Source organism: Anolis carolinensis, chromosome 6, assembly GCF_035594765.1.
Source record: "Anolis carolinensis isolate JA03-04 chromosome 6, rAnoCar3.1.pri, whole genome shotgun sequence".
Lineage (NCBI taxonomy): Eukaryota > Metazoa > Chordata > Lepidosauria > Squamata > Dactyloidae > Anolis > Anolis carolinensis.
This window is the reverse complement of record NC_085846.1, coordinates 95,664,597-95,681,925: the sequence shown is the minus strand read 5'-3', so window position 1 is coordinate 95,681,925 and position 17,329 is coordinate 95,664,597. Positions and strand designations below refer to the sequence as shown.

Below are 17,329 nucleotides of genomic sequence, written 5' to 3'. Positions count from 1 at the left end.
CTGACCCTGGGTAATTTTCAAGTGTAAGCGAACAGAATTTTGGCGCCCCCCCCCAAAAAAAAATCACTGAAAAATAAAAGTGTTGGATAAGCGAAAATGTTGGATAATAAGGAGGGATTAAGGAAAAGCCTATTAAACATCAAATTACATTATGATTTTACAAATTAAGCACCAAAACATCATGTTTTACAACAAATTGACAGAAAAAGCAGTTCAGTACATGGTAATGTTATGTAGGAATTACTATATTTGCGAATTTAGCACCAAACATTGAACTGGGATATAGGGCAGTGTGGACTCAGATAACCCAGTTCAAAGCAGAGGCGGGCCAGGCTAGGCTGCGGAAGCAGGAGAGGAAGGCCATACCTGGGCAGAGGACCAGGAGGGAGGCCCTGATGCGGCCTTCCTCTCCTTCTGCTGCTTTGTCCCCGCCGCCTCCGCCTATTCCACTGCCTCCTCCTCTCGGTGGCAGTGACACCACGACCCCGCCACCACTTCCCCCTCTGGGCTCCGAGAACGCCAGCCCAGGAGGAGAGGGAGGAGGTTGGAGGGCACAAAGAGGGCAGGGGAGCCAGGGAGAGGGAGGGAGCCAAGCTGAGCCCTTCCGACTCATGGCACCTTCAGCAACCATGTAGTTTGCCTAACGGTTGAACTGCCCCTGCCTGGGAGTAAACCCCATCCAATTCAATAGAGCTTACCTTTAAAAGGAAGACCTATAGGACTGGTAGATCATTTTGCTTGATCAAAAAATGCAATTTTTGGCTGGATCTACACTGCCACATATGGTCAGTGTAGACCAGGCATGGGCAAAAGTTTGGCCTCCAGGTGATTTGGACTACAACTCCCACAATTCCTAACAGCCAGTAGGCTGTTAGGAATTGTGGGAGTTGGAGTCCAAAACACCTGTAGGACCAGAGTTTACCCATGCCTGGTGTAAACACATGTAATGCAGGTTGAACTGCAATGAACTGTATCATATGGGTCTACACTGACCATATAATGCAGTTCAAACTGTATTATATGGCAGTGTCAACCCAGCCCTAGTCTCCTGGAAGTCCCCACATGTTTTCTTCACAAGAAAAAGCTCTTAAAAATAATTTTGCAGAATTCAAAGATGTTTAAGCATGACAAAATAGGCATGTATGGCTAAAGCATGAAGCAGAGCATAGCCTAATGTTTCTATAAAGTTGTGAGGAGTATGAGATGTTATCTCAACCACGAAACATTCCAATCACCACGCAGAGATTTTACTTCTGATTATGCTCATGCTTAGAAAGAAAACTGCCTCAATTTGGTGGCAGACATTTTTAGTTTAATGTTTCTGGAAGCTGCCTTGAATCCCACATTCTGGGAGAAAGGGGGCATATAAATGGAATAATCAATATCATGAGTCAATCTGGTTGATGTGTGGGCATTGTGTGACCCTCCAAAAGTTGTCAGTGTTCCTCATCATTGGCTATGATTACTATCACTGAATATCAAAAGTAGATTATTCATGCCATAGTATTTTTGGTTTCTAATTATGGGTATACATAGAATTTCCAATTTCTATGTATGAATACAACTCATTTAGATTGTGGTATTGAAGGTTTGCTATGGATACTATTGATTTTGAAAAAGTAAATTATTCCAGCAACTAAAACAGGAATTCTCCCTAGAAGTCAAAATGTCTAAAATGATACATTAAGGAAAATGCATGAAGAAGTGGAAAGGGAAATTGACCTGGTGTTTAGGATAAAATCAACCTATGCATCAAAACACAAGCTGCCAAGGAACATAATTATTACCTTTACAAAAAAAAATAGAGACCAAATGTATAAAAATCACATAAACATTCCCATACAAGTGGAGGACCACAAGATAACAATGATTAAAGACCTCCCACCATTAGTTGTACAGAAATTAAACAATATTATTTCCGGAAGGAGAAGCTTAAACAATACAACATAAGATATAAATGGCTACTGGTTATGATCACACATAAAGAACAGAAGCATTGTATGATGTCAGAAATGAAAGCCCGGGGTTTAAAAAGGACAATAATCCAAGATCTAGAACCAAATATGGATAAAGATCAGAGAGATCCACAAAAGGAAATCCACTAAAAAAATCACCCAAAATATTCAAGAAAGGCGAACTCTCCAGTATATGAAATTAAATAAGAAATCAACAGCAACTAGTCCAAGAAGAGGAAACAGAAGAATCAAAGGAAGAAGATGACTTGGATGCCCACACATTTAAATCTCCACAATGAGGACCCTTAAAAATACTCTAATTGAATATCAATGGTCTCAACATACTAAACAAAGGGAAAAATATTTCAATATCCAAGATCAACAGAGGCTGGTTTAACTGCTATTCAGGAAACCCACATTAAAAAAAACAAATATTTACTTACTTACTTATTTACTGGTCAATATATATCTATATCCATATCCATATCCCCATATCCCCATATATCCATATATCCATATCCATCCATAATAAAAGTGAAAACCTGTATGTGTGTATGTGGCACAGATGTCTGCTTACACAGACAGCCTCCGGCCTCCACAAACAGGCTATAGTTCCCAGTGCTAAGGAGCCACCAAGTCACTTCCGTCCACTGACATTGCGGTTACAGCGAGCTCCATGAACATGTAACCCAAACCCTGCCAATGTCCTTCCCAAACAGTATGGGCCCACCACCCAAGGAATGCTTTCATTTGAGGACCATTTCACCCTAGAGTTTGCATTTTCCTCCACCACAGGTAGGCATCCCAGGGTTCTCCATTGGTGTGAAATTTGCATGACCCCACCTACTGACCTTCCATTTCAAATCTGTCTGCATAACAAACAGCAGAACTGAGCAACTAAACTTACTGGAGGAGTTTGGGGAATTGACTCCACATGGTAGAAGTTGTAGTTCACCCTGCATTAAGTCAGAGCACTGTGACTCCTAATGGGGAATGTATAGGAGTTGTAGTTCACCTACACCAAGAATGCTATGAACCCAAGCAATCATGGCTTTGGGCCAAACTTGCCATGCATATCTGATATGCCCAGATTTGAATACTGGTGGGTTTGGAAGGGAATTGGCCTGGACATTTGGGAGTAGTTACTGGGATTTATACTGCAATGAATGAGCACTCCGAACCCCTCTGATGATAGACCAGGACCAAACTTGGCACACAGTGCCCCCATAACAAAAAAGAATATATTGTACAAGTTTGGGGGAAACGGAGTTATAGTTCACCTGCATCCAGAGAAACAATGGCCCCCACCGACAATGGACCGGGCCCAAACTTTGCACAGAGAAGCCTCATGACCAATTGAACATACTGCAGGGGTTTGTAGGAATGGGCCTTGATTTTGGGAGTTGTAGTTCACATGCATCCAAAGACCACTGAACCCAGCTAATGACGGCTCTGTGGCACACAGACTCAACTTGGCACACAGACTCAACATAACCTGCTGTGGACACTGACAGATGTTTTGGGACAATTGCCCCTGGAATCTGGGAGTTGAACTGATCATACTAGGAGACTTTAACATAGTAGAGGAACAAAATATACACAGAAAATCCATGAATTAAAAAAACAAAACAAAGGAAGAGAACTCCCTCAACATTTCTGGAAGTTGGCAAATGATCTAGATCTTAAAGACATATGGCAATTTCATCATGGAACTGAAAAGGATTTTACATTCCAATCAGATAGACACAAATCACTGTCAAGAATAAACATACACTTTTCTTAAAATGTAATTCTCTTTAAAGAGCTATCACTTCCAGGAAGATGCAGGATAAGGTGGATCCATAGCTCTATAACTGCATAGTATCAAATGACCCTTGGTTTAGACTCTCCAGTAAAATAACTATTATGAGTTATATATATTGCCAGGGAGACCCGCTAATCCATTGGGTTGGTTCAAAAGCAATTTTGATTTCAACCCACAAACCATAACAAATTAATGCTTTATGGTGAGGGCAGTAAAGTCCCCTCTGTGGAAGGGGTATATCTGTACTATTGAATTAATGCACTTTGATACCACTTTAACCACCATGACTCAATGCTATGGAATCCTGAGGCACCAGCATTCTTTAGCAGAGAAGACTAAAGATCTTATAAAACTACAACTACCATTATTACTTTGCATGGATCCATGGCAGTTAAGTGGTGTCAAACTACAGTATAAATGCACCCTCTGCAAAGACACACTGCAGTTGTGTATGATGTGATGACAAAATAAGTACATTTCCCAGAAACAAAATATCTAGCAAACTGTAATATTTGAGAAAGAGGAATGCTAGATCAGAGAAAAATATTTTTTTAAATACTACCATAGCCAAGTCATATGATATTAACAATGTTAATATAATGAACATACATTTGCTATTGAAAGCTCTTTTTAGTAAATGTGATTTTGATATGACTAAGCTGGGTTTTGAGTTATTTGAACGTTTAAGAAAGAAAAATGTCCATGACAACTGGTTATCTCGTTGTCCGGCTGGCTGGCACAGATTTACTAACGATAGAATGGAAAAATCATTAAGTAGCTTAGCAAACAGTTTTCTGTGCAAAGTTTTGTTGCCTGTGAATGAACCTGAAAGGAACATAAAACCTGACAACTCTGAGTCACCCCACAAGGATCAAGTTGCTAGAAAATTTGCTATCTTCTCTTAACGTCTGTTGGCCTCATCAGCTCCGATGTGCAATAGAAAGAAACATTTCATTCTACCCAAAGCTATCTCTATGCAAGATTGTTTTCATGCTCAGAGAATTCAGTAGGTATTTTGGGAGCCACGTTGACCACGAGAGATTACATGAGAGATCTGAAAGCTAAGCATTTGTATCTCAGTTGTCTATTTAAAATGCTTTGGTGGCTGGGAGATTCTTGAGTTATGGTCTTAGAAAGTAGGTTTTTTCCAGGTCTGTGATGCAGACTAAAAGATCAATTCAAACATTCATCCGCTTTTGATTAACAATTCATTGGGAGAGGTACAAATCTTTAGGGTTGGCATACTATTTGTTTGGCCAAATTCTGTCCACATTCTCTGCATGCCACCTGGAGCTTGTTTGTACCATCATCTGTCTTGGATTCCAAGCTTTTATGTAAGAAAAAACACTTCTCTGGCTATAAATTTACGCTTCTGTTCCATGGCTTCGTAAAACATGCCTTTCCCCACTGTGTTTGTAGCCAGACAGTGAGCTCTCACACCTATGACAGGCCTTTTGTGTAGCCCATTTTCTGTAAATTCCCATTTTCATTTGTTACAACTCTGAACCAAATTTTATCTTTTGGAGGAAAATCCAGCAGAAATGTGTTTTGCAGAGCTCAGTGCAAAATCAGGACAGAATGCAATGGAGCAATAATTATATCTCATCTTCTTACACAGTTTGGAACTCAAAGTGGCTTAGAACAGTTAAAACAAACGATAAAACATTATTAGCAACCAAAACTAAAAAAACAACAAAACCATCATAAAATTAAAACCAGTTAAAACAAAACTAGTGAAACAATAAAAAACCCAAAAATCCAGTGCATTGTTGTTGCTAACTGCCATCAAGTTAACCATCAAGTTAAATTCAACCTAGCAACCCTATTGATAGGAGACATCCAAACAACCCTATCATCAGCAGTCTTGCTCATGTTTTGTAATTTCAGGGACGTATCTTCCTTGATTGAATCTATCCATCCGGAATGCTGCCTCTCTATCTTATCAAATATTACTGTCTTTTTTAATAAGTTATGTCTTCTCGTGATATGGCCAAAGTATGACACCATCAGTTTAGTAATCTTGACATCTTGTGGGAGTTCACATTTGATTTGCTCTAGGAACCATTTATTTGTCTTTTTAGCAGTTCGTAGTATCCATAGATCTCTTCTCCAGAACCATATTTTAAAAGACTTGATTTTCTTCCTGTTACCGCTTTTTCACAGTCCAGCTTTTACAACCATATATAGAAATGGGACATATGATGGTAAAAACAATACAGTGTTCCCTCGCTACTTTGCAGTTCACGTTTCATGCCCTCACTGTTTCGCAGGTTTTAATAAACACTAAAATAATAGTATAAATCATAAAATATGATAAATCCCTTATAAATCCCTCTTTCTACTTCCTTCCTAAGGAGAAGCCTAAGGAAGGGAGAGAAAAGTAGACTGAAGCAGCTTCGTTTTTGCCTCACAAGGCAGCGGCAGCGGTGGGAGCATGAATGCGCGTGCTTGAGAGGAAATCAAATAGACTACATATTCCGAAGCAGAAGTTTCAGTCTCTGTGCAAAAACAAGATTAGGAGCCGATAATGGCACAGACTATTAACTACTAATATAAAAAATTAGAGCAAAGCTAAAGAAGAACATGAAAACAACGACTGAGCCAAAATGCAACCTGAGAGACATGCCTATAGATTGGATCATGAAAAACTATGGATTGCTCTTTTATTACTGGTATCTTGATCCTTGCCTATATTCAAAACAAGAATATGGAAAAAAAAGAATGGTTTCCAATTTACAAGGAAATCAGACAAGGCAATGTTCTCTCTCATTCTATTTCAACTTGGAAGTGACTTATGCCTTGGTTGTTGCAAAGAATTAAGTTATTTCTAAGGGTCTGCAATGTACAGTAATAGTGTTCTATAAGTAGATGATGATGATCCCTTTCCCATTACATGCCCACTCTATTTTTACTTTCATTGCCTTTGCCTTTTCCCTTTTTCTTTCTTTCTGTGATTGTTTTCAAATGTCTCTATGTTTATGTACCTGTTTCAAATTGTGCATATTGCTCAAATGCATTCCTTCCGTTATTGACTAAAATATGTTTCAGGAGTGCTTGGGGCACATTTAAAACATGTCCGTTTTTCTTTGCATGCATTTCTGATATGTACATTTACAGAAAGGGCAGAAAGTGTGTCTGGAACCATCCATCAAAAATCCAATTTTCTTTTGGGCCACAGACAGTCCAAGAAGAAGTCTTCAAAACACTCTCCCAAAAATAATTCCTTGCACATCCCTAGTGATTGATACTGAAGTACAAAAAGCAGATGCATGACATAATGCTTCACCTAACTGCTACTTTAGTAGCTAAGAGACTATTCAAAATGAATGGAGTGCAGCTGCTGATAAAAGGTCCAGTCTGCGCACTACAGACACTTCATTGTGAGCACTTCTGGAAATAATCAAGGCAACCGAAGCACTTTATTCCTTTATATCAAAATAGGGAGGCATACCCTTAATGACAAGCATCTACCAAACAGGTCTACATAACAAATTTTGTGGTTTGAATAGTTCTGACCAGGCAGTTTGGGCTCAAACTCGTGTCATCCCCAACTCATGTGTATGGATGAGACAGAGGAGTCAAACATGAAATAATTCTGATCAAAGAGAAGGTTCTTCAAGGAGAGATCTGCTATAACCTTCCCTTGTGCGCATGAATTGGAAACAGACACGGATTCCATCATGTGCCATTTTTATCAGGTTAGCTTTTGTAGCTAAACAGTAAAGGTGGCTTCGTGGATCAGCTCCATTTATTGGGTCCAGAAATTCTTTTGAGTGGCATATCCTCCAAATGTCCCAGTTTGACAGGGATAATCCTGATTATTGTCTCATTTATTTCAGCTAAATTTAACATGTCCCAGTTTCTCTGTCCTCTCTTCACTTTCCTTAGTTTACTTCAGCTGCTGAAAAAATGAATCCAAAGTATAAAAGTGGTTTGCACTCAATTAATGTAGCAGAGAGAAGAGAAAACAAAGAAAGGCTCAGGCAAAATCAAACTGCTGAAATCTCTTCTAGTTTGTGTGTGTTTTCTTATCAATTATTTTTGCCACCTTGACCGCATTCAGGTGATGCTTTAGTCAAACTTTGTCCTAGTTTTCATCCATTGTGTTTCTGTGCAGGTACGCCAGGACTGACGTGACATCGGGGAGGGGGGTTCCCCTCCCCTCCCACTATTCCTCAGAGATTTTTAAAGTTTTATTTTAGGTTATTTTAAATTAACCGTAGCTGGAATGGCAAAATTGCTTTCAAAAATTATTCTCAGAAGATCACAGAGAAACAGAAATATGGGAGGGTAGTGTTATGAGTTTATACATTAGTAGTAGTGGAGGGTCATGGATCAATGAAGTAATGACGTTGAGCAATAGAAAAGTGCTCATGTCAGCATATTACCGCTGTTGGTTTGCTCAACTGCCATATAATGTCAGTTTCATGCGATACAACTTCTACAACTCCTGAGATTAAGATTTGATCCCATCCTCGGCCATGGAATCATACTGGGTGATTTTGAATAAATCAAACACCCTCAGTTTCAGAAAACCGTTTTGGGTTACCATAAGTTGGAAATTGCTTGAAAGCAGAAAGAAGACACAATTTTGGTATAGCCAGACCTCTAAATTTGCTGAGGTTAGGGGCATAGGACTCCCAAGAAAGTGAAAAAGAGATTACTATGTTTTTACATAAGACAACATGTCACTAGGAATTTCTAGGTCTTCCAGCAGACCTCTGTGGTCATCTTCTGCTAACTGTGGAATCACATTGGAGGACCTAGAGATTTCTAGAGAGTTGTTCTCTATAAGATTTCAGTATGTCCTCCAGCATGACTGGAAGAACTTGACTATAGAATCAAACTGGAGGATCTAGGGCTCTTCCAGACAGGCCCTATATCCCAGGATCTGATCCCAGGTTTTCTGTTTATCCCAGATTATCTGGCAGTGGGAACTCATATAATCAAGTTTAAAGCAGAAAACCTGGCATCAGATCCTGGGATATAGGGCATGTCTGGAAGGCCCCCTAGATTTTGTTAGAGAGAACATTTTACATCAAATCAAAAAATAATCAAATACGTAAAAGTCAAAACTGTCAGAAATATTAAAAATTAACTAGGCAATTTTAATAACAAAAATGTGAGTCAATCACTGAAAGAGTTAAATGGATGCAATGCCTCAGCAAAAGCTATTGTTCAATACAAGCAAGTATGTCTGTAGCTTAGTAACCCTCAGTGTGAGAGAGGCCCCAGTGTGAGAAGCTTCAGTGAGAGAAACCACAGGTTAAATGCCTCATGTGTGAAACTCTAGTGTGAAGGCTACTATGTGAAGCTCCTATGTAAGTTCTGTGTGAGAGGAAGCTCTGTGAGAGCGAAGCTGTTTATCTGCATGAGAAAGAAGCCCAGTGAGGAAGCAAAGAAGGAAGAATTTTATTTGTGTTCTGGAAACCTTGTTTTTGTAAATAGTGTGACCATATTATTTTAATACAAAGAAAGGACTCCTAAGGAAGAGATAACATTGGTCTATGTGTTATTGTTCTTTTTATCATTTTTGGCTACTGGTACTGGGTCATGCTGCTAGTAAGTTACTCTGCTGTACATTTATGGAGAGGGTCTTTTGTTAATAAGCCCACTCGCCCAACAAAAACCACAGATGTGGAGAAGTGTACTTAACTATGTAGCTGGTGTAGACCATTGACCTAGGTGTATAACAGAGCTGCTATAATAGTTTATAGATTAAACTATTATAAACTCCAAGAACTCTTCCTTCTATCTTAAGAGCTAAATTCTGTTCCTCATTCCTACCGGAGAATGACCTAGTTTCCCAAAGCTTTGTGCGATTAGTATGACAAATGTCATGTTTCAAACATATACACAATACACGAGAGATAATTGCCGGGGACATTGCAGAAAGATAGCGGCCAGCGGATATAGCAGGGTAGGAAATGGTATGTCCTCTAAACAGCTCATTTGTACCTGTCCATAACAAAGGGAAAGGGGTGCCATGGCCAGCTAATGTCAGAGATCATTCGCCTACAGATGACAATTCAGATAAGAATGGTTAGCGGCTACGAAAACATTGAGAAGGTTTATATAGACAAAAGCCCATGCCCAGATAGTGTGCATCACTGAAACTACAATGAGTTAGACAGCAAAGAACTTTTTAATGGCACTTTAAAAAATGTGCTAGATTGGGGAGAGAGTCCCAAAGATTACAGAGTAGTAAAATTGATTCAAATACATATTAAGGGGCCTCAAGGCAGGAAACTATAAACTAGCAAATGTAACATTGGTGGCAAAGAAAAAAAGCTGGAAACTATTTAAAGTGGGTCAGTCATCTCAAGAAAGAACACCTGGAGAGTAAGCAGAATATATACATATCTTGTAAGCGTTTTTTTTTTAAGTCACTTTTGCTGCTGGTAAGATTATATTCTGGTCTTTAATATTTAGGCTACACAAGATGCTGTAGCGAATGGAAGGAAAAGTGGGGTTGAACTTGTGTTTGCAAAAGGGTTCCAAATGTGTTTTCATCACCATGGCAACTAAGGGAAGGGTATGTTTGCTAATGTGAGGGTGTTCTTCCCACCTGTACATACAACGTACTTTACGTTCAATCTGAAATAATGTGCTGTGAGATCCTTTACATCTCTTCTCCTCCCATGAATCCCAGGACAATGAACAATAAATAGAGCATGGGAAGAAGCATGAATTCATGACTAATCCCTTTCCCCAACTTTGTAGCTTTTTGGTGTATTCTCTCCCCACTTAATAAATTCAGGATTTGCGTCATTGCACCTTGTCACAATACATATCTTGGTGAATTTAATACTGTTCCCCCATCCCAATTATGTGGCATTCAAAAAGTGAATTTTGAGACCAGATAATAAACGCGTGGGGCTATTGGAAGGGTCAAAGAGTGGACAAAAAGAACCAAGCTGGCTAGGTTTGTAAATCAAATTCCTCATTAAAAAATAATAGGCAAAGCAATTGTTGGAAAAGTTTTATTATGGATTACTAATCTATAGTCTTCTCATCTTCAAAAAGTTCAAGGAAGACAATAAGTTAAATTGGGTTGTTGTATGTCTTTCGGGCTGTGTGGCCACGTTCCAGAAGTATTCTCTCCTGACGTTTCGCCCACATCTATGGCAGGCAACCTCTGAGGATGCCTGTCATAGATGTGGGCAAAACGTCAGGAGAGAATACTTCTAGAACATGGCCACACAGCCCGAAAGACATACAACAACCCTGTGATCCCGGCCATGAAAGCCTTCGACAACACAATAAGTTAAATTATTTGTCATCAGTCTCTCTGTCTGTCAACAGCCTGTATTTCACTTTGAGTAAAGACATAAAACGCTGTTCCCACCAAGGATGCAGCCTATTGAGGAATGGAATAGTTTTACACTGGTTTTTGAAATGTAAGGCACAGACCTGGGTGAGTTCATAGTTTGCTCATTATAAGAATGAGAGGAAACCCCTATCCTAAAATTATGGGGTAAGATGCATTTTCGCACACACAAACTCAAGCCATGACTCCAACCCATTGTTGCATCACAGAGAACATACCCTGCAACATTTCACAAAGAAAACTGGGAAACACCTATGCTAAGCATGGCTTCTTCTCCCATGCTTTTTCTCATGTTATGAAGTCCCCCTCCTTTCCTGAGGCTGTTTGCCATGACTATTTCATCAATAGAAATATGGGGCTACTTACTCTGTAGTCTTGGAATCAGCAGGCTGGTAGCTGGAGGTCATCATGAAAGAGGGTGAAGAGAAAATCATTTTTGGACAATATGTTGCTGATACGGTCCTAAATACCCTAAGGGCACCATATTCTGTTTGGCCTTGTAAGCCTTGTAGGGGCAGCTGTTGTTAGTAATTGGAAAGGAGGTCACCAACAAATCCCAGGTGCTGCAGATTACATTTCAGGAAGAAATTAACAAAACCACTGCTGAGTGTCCCTTGTCTAAGGAAAGCCAATGAAATGCATGACATCACATAAGTCAACAGATGACTTGAAGACAACACACACACATATGTTGCTTTGCTTCAGTATGAACAATACTGTATTGGAAAATCAAGGAATGCTTAAGACCCATCTACATTGCCATATAATCCAGTTTTTGAATCCAGATTATCTGTTTTAAATTGGATATTTAAATTGGACTCGTATAATCCAGTTCAAATCAGATAATCTAGATTCAGATGCCTGTCTTGACAAGAGTCCATGTGAGAAAGTTCTTGGAGTCTTGTGGACTGCAAATTGAACATGAGCCAACAGTGTGATGCAGCAGCTAAAAAAGCCGATGGAATTTTGGACTACATCAAAAGGAGTATAGTGTCTAGATCAATGGTTCTCAGCCTGTGGGTCTCCAGGTGTTTTGGCCTACAACTCCAAGAAATCCCAGCCAGTTTACCAACTTTTAGGAGCTCTGGGAGTTGAAGGCCAAAACATCAGAGGACCCACAGGTTGAGAAGCACTGATCTAGATCAAGGGAAGTCAAGGTGCCTTTCTATTCTGCTTTGGTTAGACCTCAGCTGGAATACTGTGTCCAATTCTGGGCACCACAGTTCAAAAGAGGTATTGACAAGCTGAAAGGGTTTAGAAGAGAGCAACTAAAATGATCAAAGGTCTGGAGAAGAAGCCCTATAAGGAGCATCTTAAAGAACTGGGTGAGTTTAGCCTGCAGAAGAGAAAGTTGAGAGGAGACATGATAGCCATGTATAAATATGTGAAAGGGTGTCATAAGGAAGAGGGAGCAAACCTGTTTTCTGCTGCATTTGAAACTAGGACTAGGAACAATGGGATCAAATTATAGGAAAGGAGATTCCACCTGAACATTAGGAAGAACTTCCTGACCATAGGAGCTGTTCACAGTGGAACTCGCTGCCTCAGAGTGTGGCGGAGGCTCCTTCCTTGGAAACTTTTAAACAGAGGCTGGATGGCCATCTGTCAGGGATACTTTGAGTGTGCTTTTCCAGCATGGCAGGGGGTTGGACTAGATGGCCCAGCTGGTCTCTTCCACTATATTATTCTCTAATTCTAACAGAGGTGAAGGAATAACATTTATTTATGCATAGAAAAGGATAGACAGATAAACTTTTCAGTACAGGAAGTGTGGGGCTTTTTAAGGACATTTCCCCAACATATTTATTTTAAATTGGATGTTGATGCTGTATGCGCTAATTTTTCCTGTGCCTTTCAGGCTCTGGTCTTAATTTTTGAGACCCCCAACAGCTTGGAAGGACCATATTTATTTATTTCCAATATTTCTATCCTGCCCTTCTCACCCGAAGGGATGTTGTCCAATATCAACATCCCTGAAGTTTAATATCTGCATCCAAGTCCCTGCTGAGAAGACTCCCGGATGACATGCGGATGACATTCTAGATAAGGGGATTCCCATTTGGGACATGCCCTTCCCTGGAAAGTAAGGGAATGCAACAAGTCTGTCATCATGCAGGAGATACTCAAATACTGTTGTTCCTGTTGGGTTTTCAGGCTGCAATGCTTGGGAGGATGACCTAAAGACCTTGGGATTTTTAAATTATCCTCCCCTGAATATAGATGGATATCCAGCTCAGAGAACAAAATCAAGATAACTACAGTGGGCCTTTGCTATCCATTAGGGATTGATTCCAGCTCCTCACCCATCTTGAATACTGAAATCTGTGGCTCCCATAGTCCCATTGTATACAACAGCAAAGTGAAATGATGTTTCTTACATAAAATTGCAAAATCAAGGATTGCTTTTTGGAGTTTTTTTTTTATTTCAAGCCATTGATGGTTGACTCCATGAATGCAGAATAAATCAAATTAATGGAAGTAACAAATTCGTCTAAGCCAAATATTTTCAATGTAAAATAATCAAGTGCAAAGAAAGAAAGCAAATTACTGGAATGTGTGAGAGAGTGGAGTCAAAGGGTCCCTGGATACAGATTTTTTATTTATTGGGGGGAAATGTTTTTCATAGCTGTGCATGTCCCTAACACCATCTCAGTAATACAACAACCCTACTAGACTAATACTAACCCTTCCTTCTATTTCTGGGATATTGAAGTTCTTTAGTGATCTGTGGATGGTCATACTTTTTATTTTATTATTTATTTATTTCCAACATTTATATCCCGACCTTCTCACCCGAAGGGACTCAGGGCGGCGTACAAAATTGGCAACAATTCGATGCCTATACATAATTAAAACAGCTATAAAAATCCAATAAAACAATTAAAACAATATAAAAAGTATAAAAACATATGATTAAAATCCATTCCTCCAAAATCCTCATGCTGTAGCCGTAAATCAGTCCGGGTCGTCATTATCGTTTAATCTTCAAAAGCCTGGGCACATAGCCATGTTTTCAGGGCTTTTCTAAAACTCAAAAGGGTTGGGGCTTGCCGTATTTCTCTGGGGAGGGTGTTCCACAGCCGGGGAGCCACCACCGAGAAGGCCCTGTCCCTCGTCCCCACCAGCCGTGCCTGTGAGGCAGGCGGGACCGAGAGCAGGGCCTCTCCAGATGACCTTAGGGATCTTCCTGGCTCATAGGAGGAGATACGTTCGGACAAGTAGATTGGGCCAGAACCGTTTAGGGCTTTATAGGTCAAAACCAGCACTTTGAATTGGGCTCGGTAGCATATCGGCAGCCAGTGGAGCTGGCTAAGTAGGGAGGTGGTACGCTCCCTATAAGCCGCCCCAGTTATTAATCTGGCTGCCGCCCGTTGTACTAATTGGAGCTTCCGGGCCGTCTTCAAAGGCAACCCCACGTAGAGAGCGTTGCAGTAGTCCAAACGGGATGTAACCAGAGCGTGGACCACCGTGGCCAAGTCAGACCTCCCAAGGAACTATATATATTTTTAAACTATATAGGCATGGTCTTTTTGCTTGCATACTTATTGAAATAATGGGTGCTAATTTTCAAAAACTGAAAGAAAACACTATCAGCTAATTTCATGCAATCCCAATCATTTTTATTGTTGTTGTTGCTTTGTTTGCCATTTTGCCTGATGAAGGTTTCTTGACTGTGGCCACCATCCCTGAACTGGCCAATGCAATACAACACCTTAATCAGGACAATGAGACTTAAGATAGTCAAGAATAAATTAAGTCTCGTTGACTTCAGCGTGTCTGCTCCAAGCATGATGGAACTGGGATCCGAACCAACATGCAAAGGGACAACGAGGCCATTGACTTGCATTGGCAAAGGATACATGATGGAGTCTTTGTTTCATGCAGACATCTGATTCACAAAACATTCCTTTGAGATGCCTTTTCTTTTTAATGCAAGAAAACGCACAGCTGACATGGAGCACAGCTTTTCATTATTTCCTTTGTGTCTGTTCTCGAAGACTGTAAAATTAATCTCTCTGGGAAGGTAAAAAAAGAATAGGAGAAGAACATGGGACTGAAAAGCAAGTCAGCTGATTCTTATCAAGTCTCCTCCTGAACTTTATAGAGAACATTGTACTGTTCTTCTGTCCACAATAGTGTCATGCAACATTAGATGGGCACATTCCTCTCCCACAGAACCATAAATTCACAAATGGAGAAAGAAAGGGGCTCTACCTTCTAACCCCACACCTTCATTGGACTTCAAACTTCATTACATGTTCAATTTCTGTATATGAACAACAATAGTTAAGAAGCACTACTTGAGAAGAGGGCACTCTCGTTGACATTTTGGTGCCATCTATAGGAAAAAGAGGAAAAGGCAACATACAACATGACTGCAAATGGTCTAGAGCTGTTGTACAGTAGAGTTTCAATTATCCAACATAAAAGGGCCGGCACAATGTTGGATAAGCAAAAATGTTGGATAATAAGGAGGGATTAAGGAAATGCCTATTAAACATCAAATTACATTAGGATTTTACAAAATAAGCACATCATGTTTTACGACAAATTGACAGAAAAAGCAGTTCAATACATGGTAATGTTATGTAGTAATTACTATATTTACGAATTTAGCACCAAAATATCGCAATGTATTGAAAACATTGACTACAAAAACATTGGCTAGCTACTAACAAATTGACTACAAATAAAGATAGAATTGCATAAAGTAACAACATTTTCAGAAATTAAGTCTATAAAAAGTTCAGTCCTTGCTGCTTAGAGAAACAGCTGTGGATCTGGATGGGAGGCAGACTGCATTGGATAATCCAGAATGTTGGATAAGCGAATGTTGGATAAGTGAGACTCTACTGTATATGAAAGCTGGAAGTTTTCTGTTTTAATTCTGGTTTTTAGCCCCTTATCTATGGAATGCCTTGCCAATTGAAATTCGAACTACCCGAGACCTACTTGCCTTTCGGAAAGCCTGTAAAACCTTTCTTTTCCGACAAGCCTTCGATGGGTGAAAACTTGGGGCTATGTCCGTTCTTATTGTTATCTAAAGCTAACTGTATTGTTTTATCTATTTTTGTAAATCGCTCCGAGCCAAATTGGGAGTAGCGGTATACAAGTCCAATAAATAAATAAATAAATTTTAAAAACAAGTTGCGTTCGTGTTATGGTAAAATGCATGAGTGCATGTGAGAGTTTTCTTGGTGTCTCCAAATAGCTAAATGATCACAGAAATAATATCTAGACCCAAGACTCACGATTGTGGATAATGTTACTAAGAGAGGACGTAACTGCACAGCGACATTTTCTATCTATCTAGTGTTGTCAACACTGTTTACCAGCTGGTCTTGAGGGTTTCAGGCAGAGTTCCTTCAAGGCTCTACCTGTGGTTTTCTGGTTTTGCTTGGTAGCCTACAAACTTTGCTTAGCATCCAAAAAACAAGTACATTTAGGACAATATGGTACACAAGATGTCCCTTCCAATGTTTTTTAAAGCTCCAATTAAAAGAAAACAGAAAATGTGGGTACAAACTTATCTGGGCTCATCCATGTTTGGAGATATAGACATATGAGGACCATTGAAACATCCACAAGAAGAAAGCAAAGCTTGATGTTTCCTCTACACACATTAGTGACAAGGGAAAAAAACATTACAATGACTTAGCAGCTTGTTTAATTAAAAGTATATTGTTTCAGTAGTTCATGTATTGTAAACCTATAAGCCTTCACAATTTAACATATACCTTACATTTATTATTAATTGATTGGTACTAACAGAACACTTGTAAAGTTTTTCACTGATGCAACCTCAGTTGGATCCAAGTATTCCCTAAAAGTGCTTCCTAAAACAGTGGAAAAGTGTAGTGGGAATGATAGGGCGGGATAGATAGTCAAGTTGATGAAAAAACCTAGTAGTAGCTGACTGATCTGCATATTCATAAGTCTGAAAAATTATCTTTTCATTTGGAAAGCCTACACTTTTCAATGTAGATGGAGCAAGGCATGAAATACCTTCAAATATCAACCATAATGGCTCTCCGTGCAGTCATGCTGGCCACATGACCTTGGAGGTGTCTATGGACAACGCCGGCTCTTCGGCTTAGAAATGGAGATGAGCACCAACCCCCAGAGTCAGACATGACTAGCCTTAATGTCAGATAAAAACTTTTACCTTTATCAACCATAAAAATTGGGAATTTCAGTCATAAAACTGCACTTTATAATACAGGAGAAAGTATTCCTAAA

General features: G+C 39.6%; 1 long non-coding RNA gene across 1 annotated transcript in view; it reads right to left on the bottom strand.

Annotated features, from left to right (window-relative positions):
- Positions 1–11,651, bottom strand: part of LOC134299847 (uncharacterized) — a 92,442-nt gene extending 80,791 nt beyond the window's left edge. The window contains exon 1 of the long non-coding RNA XR_010007083.1: positions 11,456–11,651. This is a non-coding gene — a long non-coding RNA (uncharacterized LOC134299847). The remainder of the gene's footprint in view (positions 1–11,455) is intronic.
- Between the last annotated feature and the right edge of the window lie 5,678 nt (positions 11,652–17,329).